The sequence below is a fragment of the Lissotriton helveticus genome, chromosome 2_1 (assembly GCF_964261635.1).
Source record: "Lissotriton helveticus chromosome 2_1, aLisHel1.1, whole genome shotgun sequence".
NCBI lineage: Eukaryota > Metazoa > Chordata > Amphibia > Caudata > Salamandridae > Lissotriton > Lissotriton helveticus.
In genome coordinates this window covers 1708956187-1708978194 of record NC_136059.1, presented here as the reverse complement: position 1 = coordinate 1708978194, position 22008 = coordinate 1708956187, and the positions used below count along the sequence as shown (strand labels likewise).

General features: G+C 43.4%; 1 protein-coding gene across 1 annotated transcript in view; it reads left to right on the top strand.

The window, feature by feature from the left end:
• Positions 1 to 22008, top strand: part of LOC144819913 (uncharacterized) — a 120319-nt gene that overhangs the window by 96367 nt on the left and 1944 nt on the right. The gene's annotated exons all lie outside the window — the stretch shown is intronic.

Genomic DNA, 22008 nt, shown 5'->3' with positions numbered 1-22008 from the left:
ATCCTATGCTTAAAAACTTTGATAGAAAAACAGACATTTGAGGTGAGCAGATCTAGAGTGTCGCTGGTGTTGAGAGTGCTCTAAAAGGAGCTGCTTTCCACCTAAACTGAGACCTACCCAGAGTTCTCTCCTTCTTTTTTGCATAATTTATGCGTCACTCTATGCCTGAAAGGGTTTTGTTTTGACTTAATACTGGGTGCTCCCTTGTGTCTGGACAAAGCTATACCTCTCTGAAGAGCTCTAATTAGAGCGAAACACTGTGTCAGGGGTTGCTTTTAATCATTTCAGGTTGGCTTGAGTTGGTATTTTACCAATTCAAAGCTGTAATATTGTGCCTGGAGTGATAAATGGCTTTTGTTATTTGACAGCTCGGCAAGGACTGCACTGTACTAGTCCTATGCTTAAAGACTTTGCTGTTTAAATGGCGAAAGACTTTGTCATTTTCTATCTCGGCATGGATAGCACTGTCTAATCCTATGCTTAAAAACTTTGATAGAAAAACAGACATTTGAGGTGAGCAGATCTAGAGTGTCGCTGGTGTTGAGAGTGCTCTAAAAGGAGCTGCTTTCCACCTAAACTGAGACCTACCCAGAGTTCTCTCCTTCTTTTTTGCATAATTTATGCGTCACTCTATGCCTGAAAGGGTTTTGTTTTGACTTAATACTGGGTGCTCCCTTGTGTCTGGACAAAGCTATACCTCTCTGAAGAGCTCTAATTAGAGCGAAACACTGTGTCAGGGGTTGCTTTTAATCATTTCAGGTTGGCTTGAGTTGGTATTTTACCAATTCAAAGCTGTAATATTGTGCCTGGAGTGATAAATGGCTTTTGTTATTTGACAGCTCGGCAAGGACTGCACTGTACTAGTCCTATGCTTAAAGACTTTGCTGTTTAAATGGCGAAAGACTTTGTCATTTTCTATCTCGGCATGGATAGCACTGTCTAATCCTATGCTTAAAAACTTTGATAGAAAAACAGACATTTGAGGTGAGCAGATCTAGAGTGTCGCTGGTGTTGAGAGTGCTCTAAAAGGAGCTGCTTTCCACCTAAACTGAGACCTACCCAGAGTTCTCTCCTTCTTTTTTGCATAATTTATGCGTCACTCTATGCCTGAAAGGGTTTTGTTTTGACTTAATACTGGGTGCTCCCTTGTGTCTGGACAAAGCTATACCTCTCTGAAGAGCTCTAATTAGAGCGAAACACTGTGTCAGGGGTTGCTTTTAATCATTTCAGGTTGGCTTGAGTTGGTATTTTACCAATTCAAAGCTGTAATATTGTGCCTGGAGTGATAAATGGCTTTTGTTATTTGACAGCTCGGCAAGGACTGCACTGTACTAGTCCTATGCTTAAAGACTTTGCTGTTTAAATGGCGAAAGACTTTGTCATTTTCTATCTCGGCATGGATAGCACTGTCTAATCCTATGCTTAAAAACTTTGATAGAAAAACAGACATTTGAGGTGAGCAGATCTAGAGTGTCGCTGGTGTTGAGAGTGCTCTAAAAGGAGCTGCTTTCCACCTAAACTGAGACCTACCCAGAGTTCTCTCCTTCTTTTTTGCATATATATATATATATATATATATATATATATATATATATATATATATATATATATATATATATATATATATATATATATATATATATATATATATATATATATAAATCCCAACATTAAAATAACATTGTTAGTGGAAAATGTCCGTCATAACATCATATTTTTAAATGCAAAACAACAGAGGCAGGCACCAGTTATAGTTTACTGAGCTAACTATAACGTGGCCCTGTGATTTATTACCTCACATATCACATCACTCATGACCTGTTGAGTGACATCCTTGTGGACATCATTGATGACACAGTGGCTTGCTGACTAATTTCTCGTTGATTTCACACAAGAGACTGGCTATCTGTAAAAGCAATGCCCTGTTGATGTTTAGAGGGTGTCCTACCTCGAGCCACGCACTGCCTACAAGAGCACCGATACTGCCCGACTTTGGACAACACTTTGTTTTTGCGAGAGCACAATGGGCAGCAGGCAGCCGCCAAGGACCGGACTTTGGACCAAACTTTGGCTTGGCCCCCAGCAACCTGAAAGCGGCATGCTAGGGGATTATGGCATTTTTAAAAAGCAGCATTATAGAACGGCATCACCCTCATGAGGGTAACACCATCATGGCAATCAGAACACTACATAAACCAGCATGCTTTTAAGCACAGTCAGCCCGTGGGGGTGGCCACCAGATGGCGAACATCTTAAAGGAGTGAAGCTGACGAGTGAACTGTTCAGCCTGTGCGATGCCGAGGCCCCCATCCCCTGACGAAGGTCGATATCTCGACTGAAATGCATTGGGACAACTAGGAAACCGGCCGCGCTGCAACATGAAAATAAATGCTTTTAAAATGACCGGATTGTGTGCGGCTCAATTACCTTTCTTCCTGAGAGGCCCCGTTGATGTTTAGAGGGTGTCCTACCTCGAGCCACGCACCGCCTACAAGAGCGCCGATATTGCCCAACTTTGGACAACACTTTGTTTTTGCGAGAGCACAATGGGCAGCAGGCAGATGCCAAGGACCGGACTTTGGCTTGGCCCCCAGCAACCTGAAAGCGGCATGCTAGGGGATTACGGCATTTTTAAAAAGCAGCATTATAGAACGGCATCACCCACGTGAGGGTAACACCATCATGGCAATCAGAACACTACATAAACCAGCATGCTTTTAAGCACAGTCAGCCCGTGGGGGTGGCCACCAGATGGCTAACATCTTAAAGGAGTGAAGCTGACGAGTGGGCTGTTCAGCCTGTGCGATGCCGAGGCCCCCATCCCCTGACGAAGGTCGATATCTCGACTGAAATGCATTAGGACAACTAGGAGACCGGCCGCGCTGGAACATGAAAATAAATGCTTTTAAAATGACCGGATCGTGTGCGGCTCAATTATCTTTCTTCCTGAGATGCCCTGTTGATGTTTAGAGGGTGTCCTACCTCGAGCCACGCACCGCCTACAAGAGCGCCAATACTGCCCGACTTTGGACAACACTTTGTTTTTGTGAGAGCACAATGGGCAGCAGGCAGCCGCCAAGGACCGGACTTTGGCTTGGCCCCCAGCAACCTGAAAGGGGCATGCTAGGGGATTACTGCATTTTTAAAAAGCAGCATTATAGAATGGCAGCACCCACGTGAGGGTAACACCATCATGGCAATCATAACACTACATAAACCAGCATGCTTTTAAGCACAGTCAGCCCGTGGGGGTGGCCACCAGATGGCGAACATCTTAAAGGAGTGAAGCTGACGAGTGGACTGTTCAGCCTGTGCGATGCCGAGGCCCCCTACCCCTGACGAAGGTCGATGTCTCGACTGAAATGCATTGGGACAACTAGGAAACCGGCCGCGCTGCAGCATGAAAATAAATGCTTTTAAAATGACCGGATTGTGTGCGGCTCAATTACTTTTCTTCCTGAGGGGCCCCGTTGATGTTTAGAGGGTGTCCTACCTCGAGCCACGCACCGCCTACCAGAGCGCCGATATTGCCCAACTTTGGACAACACTTTGTTTTTGCGAGAGCACAATGGGCAGCAGGCAGCCGCCAAGGACCGGACTTTGGCTTGCCCCCAGCAACCTGAAAGCGGCATGCTAGGGGATTACAGCATTTTTAAAAAGCAGCATTATAGAACGGCATCACCCACGTGAGGGTAACACCATCATGGCAATCAGAACACTACATAAACCAGCATGCTTTTAAGCACAGTCAGCCCGTGGGGGTGGCCACCAGATGGCGAACATCTTAAAGGAGTGAAGCTGACGAGTGGTCAGTTCAGCCTGTGCGATGCCGAGGCCCCCATTCCCTGACGAAGGTCGATATCTCGACTGAAATGCAATGGGACAACTAGGAAATCGGCTGCGCTGGAACATGAAAATAAATGCTTTTAAAATGACCGGATCGTGTGCGGCTCAATTACAGTTCTTCCTGAGAGGCCCTGTTGATGTTTAGAGGGTGTCCTACCTCGAGCCACGCACCGCCTACAAGAGCGCCAATACTGCCCGACTTTGGACAACACTTTGTTTTTGTGAGAGCACAATGGGCAGCAGGCAGCCGCCAAGGACCGGACTTTGGCTTGGCCCCCAGCAACCTGAAAGGGGCATGCTAGGGGATTACTGCATTTTTAAAAAGCAGCATTATAGAATGGCAGCACCCACGTGAGGGTAACACCATCATGGCAATCATAACACTACATAAACCAGCATGCTTTTAAGCACAGTCAGCCCGTGGGGGTGGCCACCAGATGGCGAACATCTTAAAGGAGTGAAGCTGACGAGTGGACTGTTCAGCCTGTGCGATGCCGAGGCCCCCTACCCCTGACGAAGGTCGATGTCTCGACTGAAATGCATTGGGACAACTAGGAAACCGGCCACGCTGCAGCATGAAAATAAATGCTTTTAAAATGACCGGATTGTGTGCGGCTCAATTACTTTTCTTCCTGAGGGGCCCCGTTGATGTTTAGAGGGTGTCCTACCTCGAGCCACGCACCGCCTACCAGAGCGCCGATATTGCCCAACTTTGGACAACACTTTGTTTTTGCGAGAGCACAATGGGCAGCAGGCAGCTGCCAAGGACCGGACTTTGGCTTGCCCCCAGCAACCTGAAAGCGGCATGCTAGGGGATTACAGCATTTTTAAAAAGCAGCATTATAGAACGGCATCACCCACGTGAGGGTAACACCATCATGGCAATCAGAACACTACATAAACCAGCATGCTTTTAAGCACAGTCAGCCCGTGGGGGTGGCCACCAGATGGCGAACATCTTAAAGGAGTGAAGCTGACGAGTGGTCAGTTCAGCCTGTGCGATGCCGAGGCCCCCATTCCCTGACGAAGGTCGATATCTCGACTGAAATGCAATGGGACAACTAGGAAATCGGCTGCGCTGGAACATGAAAATAAATGCTTTTAAAATGACCGGATCGTGTGCGGCTCAATTACAGTTCTTCCTGAGAGGCCCTGTTGATGTTTAGAGGGTGTCCTACCTCAAGCCATGCACCGCCTACAAGAGCGCCGATACTGCCCAACTTTGGACAACACTGTTTTTTTGCGAGAGCACAATGGGCAGCAGGCAGCCACCAAGGACCGGACTTTGGCTTGGCCCCCAGCAACCTGAAAGGGCATGCTAAGGGATTACGGCATTTTTAAAAAGCAGCATTATAGAACGGCATCACCCACGTGAGGGTAACACCATCATGGCAATCAGAACACTACATTAACCAGCATGCTTTTAAGCACAGTCAGCCCGTGGGGGTGGCCACCAGATGGCGAACATCTTAAAGGAGTGAAGCTGACGAGTGGACTGTTCAGCCTGTGCGATGCCAAGGCCCCCATCCCCTGACGAAGGTCGATGTCTCGACTGAAATGCATTGGGACAACTAGGAAACCGACCGCGCTGCAACATGAAAATAAATGCTTTTAAAATGACCGGATCGTGTGCGGCTCAATTACCTTTCTTACTGAGAGGCCCTGTTGATGTTTCGAGGGTGTCCTACCTCGAGCCACGCACCGCCTACAAGAGCGCCGATACTGCCCAACTTTGGACAACACTTTGTTTTTGCGAGAGCACAATGGGCAGCAGGCAGCCGCCAAGGACCGGACTTTGGCTTGCCCCCAGCAACCTGAAAGCGGCATGCTAGGGGATTACAGCATTTTTAAAAAGCAGCATTATAGAACGGCATCACCCACGTGAGGGTAACACCATCATGGCAATCAGAACACTACATAAACCAGCATGCTTTTAAGCACAGTCAGCCCGTGGGGGTGGCCACCAGATGGCGAACATCTTAAAGGAGTGAAGCTGACGAGTGGTCAGTTCAGCCTGTGCGATGCCGAGGCCCCCATTCCCTGACGAAGGTCGATATCTCGACTGAAATGCAATGGGACAACTAGGAAATCGGCCACGCTGGAACATGAAAATAAATGCTTTTAAAATGACCGGATCGTGTGCGGCTCAATTACCGTTCTTCCTGAGAGGCCCTGTTGATGTTTAGAGGGTGTCCTACCTCAAGCCATGCACCGCCTACAAGAGCGCCGATACTGCCCAACTTTGGACAACACTGTTTTTTTGCGAGAGCACAATGGGCAGCAGGCAGCCACCAAGGACCGGACTTTGGCTTGGCCCCCAGCAACCTGAAAGGGCATGCTAGGGGATTACGGCATTTTTAAAAAGCAGCATTATAGAACGGCATCACCCACGTGAGGGTAACACCATCATGGCAATCAGAACACTACATTAACCAGCATGCTTTTAAGCACAGTCAGCCCGTGGGGGTGGCCACCAGATGGCGAACATCTTAAAGGAGTGAAGCTGACGAGTGGACTGTTCAGCCTGTGCGATGCCAAGGCCCCCATCCCCTGACGAAGGTCGATGTCTTGACTGAAATGCATTGGGACAACTAGGAAACCGACCGCGCTGCAACATGAAAATAAATGCTTTTAAAATGACCGGATCGTGTGCGGCTCAATTACCTTTCTTACTGAGAGGCCCTGTTGATGTTTCGAGGGTGTCCTACCTCGAGCCACGCACCGCCTACAAGAGCGCCGATACTGCCCAACTTTGGACAACACTTTGTTTTTGCGAGAGCACAATAGGCAGCAGGCAGACGCCAAGGACCGGACTTTGGCTTGGCCCCCAGCAACCTGAAAGCGGCATGCTAGGGGACTACGGCATTTTTAAAAAGCAGCATTATAGAACGGCATCACCCACGTGAGGGTAACACCATCATGGCAATCAGAACACTACATAAACCAGCATGCTTTTAAGCACAGTCAGCCCGTGGGGGTTGGCCACCAGATGGCGAACATCTTAAAGGAGTGAAGCTGACGAGTGGACTGTTCAGCCTGTGCGATGCCGAGGCCCCCATCCCCTGACGAAGGTCGATATCTCGACTGAAATGCATTAGGACAACTAGGAGACCGGCCGCGCTGGAACATGAAAATAAATGCTTTTAAAATGACCGGATCGTGTGCGGTTCAATTGCCTTTCTTCCTGAGAGGCCCTGTTGATGTTTAGAGGGTGTCCTACCTCGAGCCACGCACCGCCTACAAAAGCGCCAATACTGCCCGACTTTGGACAACACTTTGTTTTTGTGAGAGCACAATGGGCAGCAGGCAGCCGCCAAGGACCGGACTTTGGCTTGGCCCCCAGCAACCTAATAGGGGCATGCTAGGTGATTACGGCATTTTTAAAAAGCAGCATTATAGAACGGCATCACCCACGTGAGGGTAACACCATCATGGCAATCAGAACACTACATAAACCAGCATGCTTTTAAGCACAGTCAGCCCGTGGGGGTGGCCACCAGATGGCGAACATCTTAAAGGAGTGAAGCTGACGAGTGGACTCTTCAGCCTGTGCGATGCCGAGGCCCCCTTCCCCTGACGAAGGTCGATGTCTCGTCTGAAATGCATTGGGACAACTAGGAAACCGGCCGCGCTGCAACATGAAAATAAATGCTTTTAAAATGACCAGATCGTGTGCGGCTCAATTACCTTTCTTCCTGAGAGGCCCTGTTGATATAATATATATATATATATATATATATATATATATATATATATATATATATATATATATATATATATATATATATATATATATATTCTCGCTCCTTGTTGCGTCAGGCCGCGCACTCTTGCACGGGTGCGTGTCGCGAGCGACGCTGCTCGCTAAAATTACCGCTACTTTCCTTCTCTTTCGTAAAGAAAACAGCACTCGCGGGAGTAGGATCCAAGCTTTTATTGTTTGATCCTTCGAGCACCAGACGCGTTTCGGCTCCTGCCTTTGTCAGTGGTACACTGACGCGCCATTTTTCAAACTTTTTTATACACACCTCATGTGACACACATTAGAGTAGTAGAAACAGGACTGCATTGAGCGCCATCTTTGAATGTCTACATAAACGCGTAATGACATTCTCATCCTTATATAAGGTTATCATTCCTCATTGCGCCCTGAATGGGCTTCCATACGTTTGAATACTGTACACATAATTACAGATCAAATTGTATATTACATACACTTATTTAGCCCTGAATGGGCATTCTGGCCCCTTTGGTCCGTCCCGCTACCACAAATATTTACACATCATACAACCTTTTCCCATCACCATTTTAAAACCATAAGATTTTCACAGGATCTCCCCCTTACATAATTTCAAATTTGCACAATTATTTCCTTTGTTAACAGTTCTCTCTCTATACACTAAAGATTCATTTTACAGTATTGCACTCAACCCAAATGTACTGTCATTTCCTCGTGACTGTTAAGACCTCCTGGGGTCTTAGTCCCGATATCTATAATGTGCCTGGATTCTAGCCTTCTTAATTTCTTCAATCTGTCCCCTCCCCGGGGATTGTTCGTTACTTGGTCCAAGGCAAAATATACTAATTGGTCACTGTTACTATTGTGGTGTTGTTTGTAATGTCTCGCCACTGGGTATGTGGGATCACAGTTCGTGATTGCTCTAGAATGTTCTAGGATACGCATTTTAGTTGGATTTACTGTGCTCCCTATATACCTTAGTCCGCAAGGACATACTAAACAATAGACAGTATAGGGTGTGGTGCATGTTAGAAAAGACTTGATTTGCCGTTGTTTCCCTCGAACTTGGTATGTAAGCACCTTCTTGCTGTTTCTACACGCTTTGCAGCGTCCACATGGGTAGAAGCCTGGCATGGATTTCCCAAAGGGATCTATAGTTGGGCGGGGGAGGTAACTGCTTGTTAGAGCGTTTCTTAATGCCCTTGCTCTTCTGTAGGTTATCATTGGTTGTGTGGGGATGTCTGTACCTATGACGGGATCCGTGGTGAGCAGGTTCCAGTTCTTTTTCATCACTTTTCTTAACACCCCTGCTCCTTCTGAGAATACGGTGATTAGCCTAAGATTCCCATCTTGTTCTAGATCCCTTTCTTTAGCCTTTAGTGTGTCTTTACGTGGGATGTTCTCCACTTTTCTCAGGGCTTCCCCTAAGCTTTCTTCCCCATAGCCTCGCAGTTTGAATCTTTCTATACTCGCCCTAGCATTGACTCTAAAGTCTTCTTCTGATGTGCAGTTACGTTTAATACGTAGGAGTTCGCCATACGGTATACTCCTGATCAAACTCGTAGGGTGGCTGCTCATGGAATGAAGGGTGGAATTGCCCGCTGTGGGTTTTCTGTATAGTTGTGTGCTTATTTTACCCTGCTCAAGTCTTATTTTTAGGTCTAGGAAGCTCACTTCATTTTCACTTATCTCATGTGTAAAGCGTAAGTTATAACAGTTGACATTTAGCCTCTCTATATAATCTTCCGCTTTGCTTTCTGGACCCCTCCATATGATCAGCAGATCATCTATATATCTATACCAAACCAGTATGTGCTGTGTCCATTCCTGATATTTGGGGTCCCAGGCTATATTTTCCTCCCACCATCCTACAAAAATGTTTGCAAAACTGGGAGAATAGCTCGTGCCCATGGCCACTCCCACCAATTGTCTGTAGTACTGGTCTTGATATAAAAAGATGTTATTCTTTAAACTGAATCTAAGAAAGTCCAGAAGCATTGCGTTGTGCTCCCGATAGGTGGCCGCTCGAGTTTGTAAGATTTTCTCCACTGCTTCCATACCATGTTCATGACCTATGCTTGTATACAAGCTAGCGATGTCCATTGTTATCAATAGGTCTCCTTCTCTACACTCAAGCTGTTCCAATTTGCACAACAGGTCCTTTGTGTCTCTTATATAACTCCGCAAGGTCTTTACATGATTAATCAAAAAATAATCAACATAAATGGAAATAGGTTCTAAGAGGCTGCCTTGGGCACTTACAATTGGACGTCCCGGTGGTTTCTTTTTGTCCTTGTGGACCTTCGGGAGGTGATAGAAACAAGGTGTGGTTGGGTTGAGGCATCGTAAGTACAGGAACTCCTCGGTCTCAATTATTCCTTTCCCATGCCAATCCTTCAGCATTTCATGGCACTTACTGATGCTCTCCTGATAATCTTTCTTCCCCACTTTACAATAACACGTTGTGTCCTGTAGTTGCCTTAATGCTTCCTCGTTATAGGCCTTGTATGTTTGCAGGACAACATTCCCCCCCTTGTCGGAGGGTTTTATAATCAATTTTCTATCACTCTGTAAGTTCTTGATAGCCTCTTGGTGTTTCCGGGTCAGGTTCCACTGTTTATTAGTTTGTCCCTTTTTTTCGATTTTCCTTAGTTCTTTCGAGACTGTGTCTATAAAAAGATCTATATTGTCCGCCGGCATCTGTGGTACAAATGTTGATGCTGGCTTGAAATTAGTACCCCCTCCTTTCTGTGGTATGTTCAATTGTGATATATCTTCAAGTTGGCTCGCCCCTTCCGCTCTCAGTTCGTGTAGGGCTTCAAGAGCCGGGATGTCCTTCACACGAATTTCTTGTACCTCTGTCATTGCATTTTGCGTTATTGCTTTCTTAGGTCTTAATTTATAAAATTTTTGCAATTTCAATTTTCTAGAGAATTTGTACAAGTCTATTTTTGTTTGTGTGTATTCCAGCGGTTTGGATGGGCAAAAGGAGAGTCCCAATTTGAGTACTTGTTCTTCTTCTTTGGTCAGACTCCGATCACTCAAATTGACTATAGTCAGATTCGTAGATTCTTCCAGGTCATTATCTACATGCGCCTTCTGTTGAATCTCGCACTGCGTGTTGTTGGAGGGGAATAATTGCTTTTTCCTCCACTCGCCGCTCCTCCTTGTGGGGCGCTTCTTTGCTGTTCTGGGGGTTTCCCTCTTCCCCCTCTTTGTCGTGATTGTCGGAGGATTTGGAATTCGTCGTGAAAAGGGAGTTTCTTGGTGATCCCACATACCCAGTGGCGAGACATTACAAACAACACCACAATAGTAACAGTGACCAATTAGTATATTTTGCCTTGGACCAAGTAACGAACAATCCCCGGGGAGGGGACAGATTGAAGAAATTAAGAAGGCTAGAATCCAGGCACATTATAGATATCGGGACTAAGACCCCAGGAGGTCTTAACAGTCACGAGGAAATGACAGTACATTTGGGTTGAGTGCAATACTGTAAAATGAATCTTTAGTGTATAGAGAGAGAACTGTTAACAAAGGAAATAATTGTGCAAATTTGAAATTATGTAAGGGGGAGATCCTGTGAAAATCTTATGGTTTTAAAATGGTGATGGGAAAAGGTTGTATAATGTGTAAATATTTGTGGTAGCGGGACGGACCAAAGGGGCCAGAATGCCCATTCAGGGCTAAATAAGTGTATGTAATATACAATTTGATCTGTAATTATGTGTACAGTATTCAAACGTATGGAAGCCCATTCAGGGCGCAATGAGGAATGATAACCTTATATAAGGATGAGAATGTCATTACGCGTTTATGTAGACATTCAAAGATGGCGCTCAATGCAGTCCTGTTTCTACTACTCTAATGTGTGTCACATGAGGTGTGTATAAAAAAGTTTGAAAAATGGCGCGTCAGTGTACCACTGACAAAGGCAGGAGCCGAAACGCGTCTGGTGCTCGAAGGATCAAACAATAAAAGCTTGGATCCTACTCCCGCGAGTGCTGTTTTCTTTACGAAAGAGAAGGAAAGTAGCGGTAATATATATATATATATATATATTACCTACTGGCGGTCGCCAGTAGGTATATATAGTTAGGATTTTTTCTCTATGGGATTTTTGAAAATTCTATGTCTAATAACTTTCGAGATTGTGGACGGAATTGGCTGAAATTTTCAGGAAAATGGCACATTTTGTTTCTGAGCAGCCCTTGAAATTTTGGGGGGGGTTCGTCAAGGGGGGGCCGAGAAAAAAGGGGGGTCCCAAAACGTGTTTTTAACATTGAGTTTTCCATAGGGCGGTTGGCCTCACTTTTAGCCCGAACGGCTGAATGGATTTGCACGAAACTTGGCAAAATTGTAGGGACTGGTAGCCCGATGTGCCTTTTGTAGGTCTCAATATATGTGCTACAGTGGATTTTGAGAAATTAACGTTTAAAAAAAGATATATATCTGTAACAGCGGACCGGGCAGCGCTCCAGGACGCGTACTTTTCGCGCAACGGAGCTTTGTGAAGCGAAGCTGATTGGTTCTCCGGCGTCTGTCAACATTCCAAACAGTCCGTAGCGGCCGCCATCTTGTCTCTCGGTAGGATCGAGAGACAAGAGGAGGCCAAAGCGAAGGGGCAAATGACCATAAGGGGGAATAGTAGATCCTCGCTGACCCCCTAGGTTTGATGTGGAGGTTTTAAAAGGGCCCCGCGGGGCAAAAAAAAAAAATAATAATAATAATCGAACGGCTGAATGGATTTGCACGAAACTTGGTAAAATATTAAGGACTGGTAGCCCGATGTGCCTTTGCTAGGTCTCAATATATGTGCTCTAGTGGATTTTGAGAAATTAACGTTCAAAAAAAGATATATATCTGTAACAGCGCTCCGCTTCGCGTAACGGAGGTTTGCGAAGCTGATTGGTCATTCTGTCACTGGGCTATAGTTGGGCTACATCTGGCTGATATTTGGGCTACATTTGTTTTTTTTGTCTCTGGCGGCCATCTTTGGGCTACATTGGGCTACATTGGGCTTCATTGGGCTACATTGGGCTACATTTGGGCTCCAACATATATATAGGCCAATGTAGCCCAATATAAATTTTTCAAAGTTAATTTTCGTAAAAACCACTGGAGCATATATCTTGAGACATAGCAAAGGCACATCGGGCTACCAGTCCCTACAATTTTGCCAAGTTTCGTGGAAATCCATTCAGCCGTTCGAGCTAAAAGTGAGTCCAACCGCCCTATGGAAATGAAGGAAATGAATGGGTAATTTGTAATTAGCAAATAGCTAATCGCAAACTAGGAATGGTAAAGAATCGCTATTTATTCCTTAAAGTTCGCTATTTAGGAAATGCAAAAAACTTTGATGATACATATGGCGGTTCATCTCGAACAAGATAAGAAGCATAGGGATAGATTTATGATGACTGGCGCATCACCAGGGATGTGTTAGTCATTCTGTGCCGCTGTTCCGTCACCTATGGTGTGCTGCATTTACAATGCGGCGCATCATGGGGCAAAAACAGCACAGATGCGTGATGTAACTGTGCCGTAAAGGTGGCGCATTGCTGGAGTTGTATCGCAAGTGTGATGAAGCTCCAGGAAGGGTCGGGGGTGCCCCTGTCGCAGGGTTTCTGTTCTCACACAGAACTGTGGACAGAGGATTGGAACCTCGGCGAATTAGGGTGCCCCAAAACTCACCTTAGTACTCAAAAACCCCTTAGCAAGCTAGGTACAGTGTCACATTGGATATAACAAACTCTCAATGTTTAGACAATCCAGAATATGAACTTATAGTACCTCAGGATACGTGGAACTCATGAACAGTCGGTCGTTATATATTTCTTAGAAACCAGAACATGGAGTTAAGAAGAACACATGTGTATTTGAAATGTTTATTTACTAATGCCGTCTTCTCAGGCGTAGTATCTTAGATAATACAAGTACACATATTATCAGTAGCAAAATTACCAGCATAGTTACTAGTACATAAAAAGCGAATGGTGACAGTATGTTAACATGCTGTAAATGAATAAGAGTTATCAACACTTATAAGCAGCCACGGGCCGTGGAGGGAGTTACGGTGGGGCAGGGAGGCGGGGAGGGGGAGGGGCAGGGTGGAGAGGGCTCCACCCTGCCCCTCCCCCTCCCCGCCTCCCTGCCCCATCGTAACTCCCTCCACGGCCCGCGGCTGCTTATATCTCACCCTCCCTAATACACATATTATATTATTTGCTAAGAAGGTCTCTTTGTGTTGGTTTAGAGCGTGCCCATACTTTAGTGTCTTAGATTTGAAGGAATCACATCAGCATACACCAGCTCTCTCTTCATGTGAACCGCATCAAGTGTTGTGTATGTGTGTTCGGCAAAGCAATATAAAACCCGCCTCATGCCCAGAATTGGCAGAAGCTGCACTTATGTTATGAGTATGAAGTCGTGGAGATCAGACCTCATAACAATTCTGTATTGTGTTGTTCTTGAAACTTCAGCACTCGCTGTACAGATATAGTTTAACAAGTAAAGCAGATAGTAGAGCAATAACATATTATTCTCATGTAAATCACAATGAACTATTAGGTTGAAAGCTAAAGCAACAACTAAGTGTCGCGTGCAGAAGTTGCAAAAAAGGAAAAATGGCGTTTAAACCGGTAATGAGCCCATGCTAACTTAACACGGTGTAAAGATATCCAGGACCTAGATGACACCTCCCCATGATCCGGAAACGAACTGAATAAGATAATAGAAGTGCCATCTCATGAGAGCAGATTGCAACTTTATATGTGGACGGTCCGCAAGGTAAAATATTAAAAACTAGGAAAATGTAATGCTAAAGAAAAATAAAACAGCCAAGTACTTTATCGAGTCTTAAGCCAATAGGCAAGCTAAATAATAAAAACTTGACAAATAAGTCAATGAATTGTCAATGAAATGCTAGTACTCAGCATATCAAAAATGAAAAAGGTCTATGACATAACTGTGTATGCAAAATAAGCTGCAACAGCCTCCAATAGGAAGTCACCGTCTTCATCCGAAAAGAGTTCAGCCATCCAATTTAAAAGCGGAAAAGAACATACGTGCTCTCCCAGCACCGGATCCTCTATCACCATCAGAGGACAGCTCGGTGGGTTTTCAAGAAAGCTCTGTTCCAAGAAAGACTGTGTTGCCACCAGTAAATTCCAGGGACCAATTAGTCCATGCATCAATGCCACAGCCATAATCCTTTCGCCAGGACAAACCAACTCGTGAGTAATGATAGGAGTCATCAGCTGATTAAAGTCGACGTCAGGAGAAACCGGTCCGCAGAGACACAAATCAATGGCCCAATCGAAATCACAGGTCAGGCAGTGAAATACAGGCTGGACACAGGTGAAGTAGGAGAATCGAAAAGATAATCCATATGCCGTGCTTAATATCGCCAACGGCATTGTGCCATAATATTCTAGCATGCGATTGCGGAACAGTGTCAGCAGCTGCAGGGCGGGAGGTTGCATAGGAGGGACATCCATATTTAAAAATGTAAAAAAGCACAAGAGCGTCCGCTGGTAATGCAAGTAAAAATGGCAATCCACGAAGCAGAGTGGAAAAAATAGAATGAAAGAAAGCAGGGATGACTCCAAAGATTTTCTCAAATGAAGTCACGAGACCACTGGTAACAACTTTAAAAAAGTGCGCCAGGGCCTTTGTGGAGGATGCGTTAAAGATAGTCCGAACCATCTTGCTGAAATGGAAAGGCAAATCTGAATTGAAAAGGGTCTGCACCTCTGTACGGGTGTTCGCTATGTGAAGCACGAAAGTTTCACGGGCCGAACTCAAGGCCACCTCTCTCTGAGACAAAAGAGCTCTTATTCTTGCCATGCCGTTGAAATCTGCTCCCAAGGTTGGTATTTGTGGCGAGATTGAAAACTCCCTATGTTCATGTGTGGGAGGAAATAGAACATTTCTGCAGCAAATAACCCGTTCACTTACTGTTACGATAAAAGGAATACTTTTAATTAACCCAGAACAATCTTCATTATTGAGCATCAAATAACTACCATTTTCCAACAACTTGAACGTGGGGATGATAGCAGGAACTGGCGTGCCTTGCAACACGCAAGCCATATTTGGTCGGTGTTTGTTGCATGAACCGTGTAACTGTATGTGCCTACACATTAGTGAATGATCTGGCGTCTCAGTGCATTCCTCTCCATTCAGATAAACTTCTTGATCATCTTTGAAACATCTGTATGTGTATGGAAGCGACCAGACCTCATGAAGAAAAGCACTACCTAAAGGTTCATAACGACCTATTGGTATATATTTCATACAATTTGAAAACTTATATAAAGCAAAAGGCAGCGTTATTAAACCGTGGATAAGGCACGTTGCCAAAAAACCCGCAATCCTCTGCTGATGATGTCACTGAGCATGTCATGAATGATGTAATATGTGACATCATCAGCAGTGGATTACGGGTAATAGTATCTCTAGTTTACTCCCCTATAGCTGTCTTTCTTTTAACATAAGTGTCTGTTTCCTTCCCTTATACTTACTGTTTTTGGTTCGCTTCCGGTTCGCGTACCGGCGAGCGAACTGGGAAGCGAACTAAGAGAAATAGAGGTTGGCACAGTTCCAAATATTGTACCAATTTTTTAATAACGGAGAGGTAGTTCTGAAAAGAACTTTTTTTTAATTGTTTTTGTTGTTTTATATTTTTTTTATTATTTTTCGGAACATTTTTTTACTTTTTTTGAATTTTTCTGAACAGTTTTATATTTTTTGGGGTTTTTCTTGGAGGGGGCAATGAAAACGATTCATTGTAAAGGGCTCAACAGGAGCAACAAAACAAAAAAAAAGTATTTATTATTTTGGGCGTTTCGTACAAACTTGCATATGATAGTCAATAGCTCTGTTGATCAGAGTGATGCTTCTTTCTCCGTAGCAAATGAATCCATCGCAATATACGCAGATGTGTTTTACTTCACCAAATCTCATTTGTATATTTGGCACCATCTCCCTGCCCTCTGGTCCCGTTACTTCCGGTACAACAGATCTTCTGGCCATAATAGGGAGATTATCTAGGTCGTTCCGAAACTGTGCAGCACTGTAGTTGTTAGGATGCCACCTAGTCATATGGCGATGCATTGTGTAGTTTCCGAAACTGTATTTTTTCTCGGTTCCTCTGGACAGTCTATCTTGACATATAAGGCAAGTTACGTATCTTGCATTTACTTTTTTCTGACCTTTGGGAATTTTAAAAAATTGCCAAATGAAATTTTCTTTCCGGTGAGACGTCCTGGGCTCCTCAGGCAAAAACTGCCTCTCTTCGTGCTCGTCGTTCTGTTCCTCTTCTTCCTCTTCTTGTTGAATTATAACTTGAGCAGGTGGTCCACTCTTCCTTGGATGTGGTGGAGGTGGTGGGGAAGCACCAGCTGAAGCTACTAAAGAAGCCATTGCTCAGTGATCACAAAGGGTCTTTCTCTCACAATGATGAAAGTCAGAGTGAGGAAAGAAGGAGGGATTTTCATCATTTGGGAAAAACAAGAGTTCTCAACCAATGAAAAGTGTTCATTTTAGATTATATGACCTAGTCTTACATCATTAGGAAACCAAAAGTGAAATGAACCAATGAAAAGTGTTATTACCAAGTCACATGACCTGCTGTGTTTACGTTAAGCGCTTTGCAGGGCCTCCCGGTTTGCTTCCAGAAACCTGCGCTTTGCGACTCGCTTCGCGTACCAGTTCGCTAACGTAGCAGGTCATATGACGTATCACGCGACAACGTGAAATGTCATGCGGACGGGAGGCGTCACGATGTTGTTTTCTAACGCGGCAGTTGCGGTAAAGAAACGTTTACCGGCTCGCGGTCTATTTCGCGGCATCAAGGTCAGCTAACGGGAAGCTTCCCGATTCGCGAAGCGGGAACGAAGAAAAAAAAATATTTTAAAAAAAATTTATTCATAAACATATAAAATATATTTTTGGATTTAAAGAACAATACATTTTACAGCTACAGATATTAGCTGTTAAAAAACCAATGAAATTCACTGAAAAAACCATAGGTTATAGACCATATATAGTTAGGAATTAGCATTTACAAAACCTTGAAAATTCACTGAAAAAACCATAGGTTATAGACCATATATAGTTAGGAATTAGCATTTACAAAACCTTATTTTACTCACACAAAACCATTGAAATTCCATATATAGTTAGTTGCACTAACTATATATCGCGCACCCGCAATCCACTGCTGATGATGTCACATATTACATCATTCATGACATGGTCAGTGACATCACTGATGACATCACTGATGACATCTCAAATGACATCACTGATGACATCACTGATGACATCTGATTTGACATCAATGACCACATCACTGATGATATCATTCATGTGACAATACAATGCATCTCCTCACATTTTAATATAACCTCTGTTTCACCCAGTGTTAAATACAGAGTATAATTTTTTAAACCATTGACACACCAATACTAGTTACTACATACGCACTCACTGATTCCTATGTCTACACACACATTCACTCATTCACCCATACAATCATTCATACATACAATCACTCATCTTTACAACACTATCATATGCACTCATACACCTATACAGACACTCACAGTCTGCCACTCATCCATGGAGTTACTCACACACGTAGTCAGTCCTGTTAAAGAATCAATGACACTTCCATTTTCTTGTCTATACAGTTAAACATAGAGCACCTTACATTTTCAAACATATACTAACACATACTTACCTTCTTATAGAATCATTGATACAAGTACACATTGATCTGCACAGAGTCACACACCTCCCAGCCAGCCAGCCACACACACACTCAGTCTCCCATACAAATACTTGGACAATCAATCAGTAACCCATATAGTTAATCATATAGCTACTGATCAACACATGCAGCAGTTTACAGAACAACAGACATAATGATGCTCAAATTAAGATAGTTTAGTCACTAACCCATGCACTCAGTGAGACACATTTAATCACTCACTCATACATTCAGTCATGCACCTACTAAATCCTTTGTCCAGACACTTATACTTCCACTCATTCTTCAATATGTAAGACACATTTTAACTTTACAGAAACACACAGTCACTGGATGATGTCATCAGTGATGTCATCAGTGATGTCATTTGAGATGTCATCAGTGATGTCATCAGTTATGTCATTTGAGATGTTATCAGTGATGTCATTTGAGATGTCGTCAGTGATGTCATCAGTGATGTCATTTGAGATGTCATCAGTGATGTCATCAGTGATGTCACTGACCATGTCATGAATGATGTAATATGTGACATCATCAGCAGTGGATTGCGGGTGTGCGATATATAGTTAGTGCAACTAACTATATATGGAATTTCAATGGTTTTGTGTGAGTAAAATAAGGTTTTGTAAATGCTAATTCCTAACTATATATGGTCTATAACCTATGGTTTTTTCAGTGAATATATATATATATATATATAATGTATATATATATATATATATAAATCCCAACATTAGAATAACATTGTTAGTGGAAAATGTCCGTCATAACAACATATTTTTAAATGCAAAACAACAGAGGCAGGCACCAGTCATAGTTTACTGAGCTAACTACAACGTGGCCCTGTGATTTATTACCTCACATATCACATCACTCATGACCTGTTGAGTGACATCATTGTGGACATCATTGATGACACAGTGGCTTGCCGACTGATTTCTAGTTGATTTCACACAAGAGACCGGCTATCTGTAAAAGCAATGCTACAGGACAAAAGTTGTACGTAGTAGGGGTTTGCGTTCCTAAGGGGCCATGAGTTTGCGGAAGGATTGGTCATTACATGAAAAGATGTGCATACAAGTGAAGAATCCGCTCACCAGGTAGGTGCCCACCCATGGCTGCTTGATTGCCCACTAGAGGTTGGCTATCTGCAAAGTGTTCAGTACAGAGTGAAGGCTGGGTGTAATAAGCCTTCACCACCTAAGGGGCCTTGGTTGTGTAGACGCAGTTGGCTCTCCTTGGATTGGTACTTCACAGGGCAAAAACTGTTCTGAATAGGCACTTTTCCACCCAAGTGTGGTTGATTGCTCACAAGATGTCGGTTTCCTGCAAAGAATTAAGGACAGGACAAAGACTGTGCATGTGTTAGGGGTTTGCCACCTACGGGCCTGAATGTCTGAGCAAATAGGGTTCTCCGTGAAAAGTTGGTGACAAGGCAGAGATCATCTGCATCACAGGCTTGCACACTTGTGTCTGGTTGATTACCCACATGAGTTTGGCTGTCCTCAAAAGTGTTTCGCACAGGGTGAATGCTGTGTGTAGAAAGCGTGTGTGTGTGTCAGTGTTATTTACGCTTTACATGATGCATCGTTTAGTCCTTAGTTTTATATCTTAAATGCTCTACTGATTTATAGAGTAATTTGAACAGAAGTAGGTTGATAAACATGTCATGAGTGATATAATATATGAAGTCATAAGTAGTGCATGATGGGGCTGCAATATTTTTTATAATATTTCAGGGCCTTATTATAACAAGACTTTAATCTTTAGGATTTATTGTGAATTTCCAGGTTTTCTTTTAATGTAAGATAACATCTTATTACCTCACCAAACTGTAATGTCACTGTAACCTTTGTTTGCGTCAGTGAATTTCTGTTTTAAATGTTTCTTTTTATATTTACTAGTTCCCTCACTGAGTGTATCTTTTGACTATTGGCAGTAAGGTGTTGGGCGCAGGGCATGGTTCAATCCCCCGTTGGTGGCAAAAACCCCCACCGCAAACAGCCTTCTGCAAGCTGCTGATCTACTTCCACTTATGAGTGGATTCCATTACAAATTTTTAATGTCTGTGTGCATCCTATCTTGTCTAAGATATAAAAACATAGAAAGTTTCCTTTATCGGATATTTAGTTGCAAAGGTATATTTAAAGGTTATCTCATGAAGTTGAACCTTCTATTCACAATTCTGCTGTTAACTAACTTATCCAACACATTAGTTATAAGTGTATAAGTGGCACAAAGGACATAGTCTCCAACAAGCATGAGAAGTGTGGTAAACTAGACTGCTAACACAAGGCAGTGATCCTAAATTAGCATTTGAAGGTCAAATCTGCATTTTGACAAGACGTGACCAACGATGCTCATTTTTAATTTCTATGTGCATCCTATCTTGTCTAAGATATAAAACGACAGTTTCCTTTATTGGATATTTAGTTGCAACGATATATATTTAAAGGTTACCTCACGAAGTTGAAACTTCTCTTCACAATGCTGCTGTTTACTAACTCATCCCACACATTCGTTATAAGTGGCACAAAAGACAGTCTTCCAACAAGCATGAGACTTTTGTTAAACTAGACTGCTAACACAGGGCAGTGATACTAAATTAGAATTTGAAGCGCAAATCTGCATTTTGACAAGACGTGGTGAACGATGCCTAAGTTGTCAGTCAACTGCAGCCTGTAAAGACCACGTCCAAGTGTGATAGAGTAGTGACTACATTTTTCAGTTGCCATGGCAATAGGAAGAGGCTTGTGCAGATCCCTAGTTTGTTGCATTTAATATGAAATTCAAGTGCTGTGTTTCCAGATTGTCCAGGCATCTCAAGGAACCGTGTCATATTCTGAAGACAGTAAAATGGGGTATATATAAGGCAAATTAAAGATTCATTCATATTAAAGTTGTAGCTGTTTATTGATGGACCTGTTTAAAATTATCCCTGAGCAGTTCTGCAGGCACACTGGTTTTCCTTTGCTTGTACTGACAGATCAGGTTGCTGATGCTGTTGCCAGCCCCTCAGTCAAACTAAAGTTGTTTCCCATAGCAGCATTTCTCTGTATAGCAAGAGCTAGATTTGTTTGTCACCGAAGCCCTTAAGAGTTCTCCGTCACCCTAACTCTGTAATTGAGTCAACCTAACTTCACATTCAGGACTAAAACTGATTACTACTCCTGCTTCACTCACCCCACTCTTTCACAATCAGACAATTGCCACATGCATTGGTTATCACTACTAATAAGCAGAATTCAGAAAGGAAATCTTCTCACCAGACAATGACCTTCCTCACATAGGTCTATATATGCTATGTTTTTTCATAAGATCAGTTGTTATTTGTTCGTTTCAACTATATTTCCTCATAGGGACAGTGCATAGGGACAGTGTATTTGTAGTCTGCTTTTACTCATAGAAACCATGGTGTACAGTAGTGGGCTTGAACTTCAAACAGAGTATAAAAAACAATGTATAGATCATGTAGTTCTGGATCAAAATCCACATCGCTTGGCAAGAAAGGTTTCCTTTTCAACATACACACCTGAAAAGCATATATTTGTAGGACAGCAGTCGTTTGTACTTTTCTGTATACACGTGCCAAGATAACCGCTTAACACTGACATTGTACTAGTACTGTTTATTGATTGGGTGT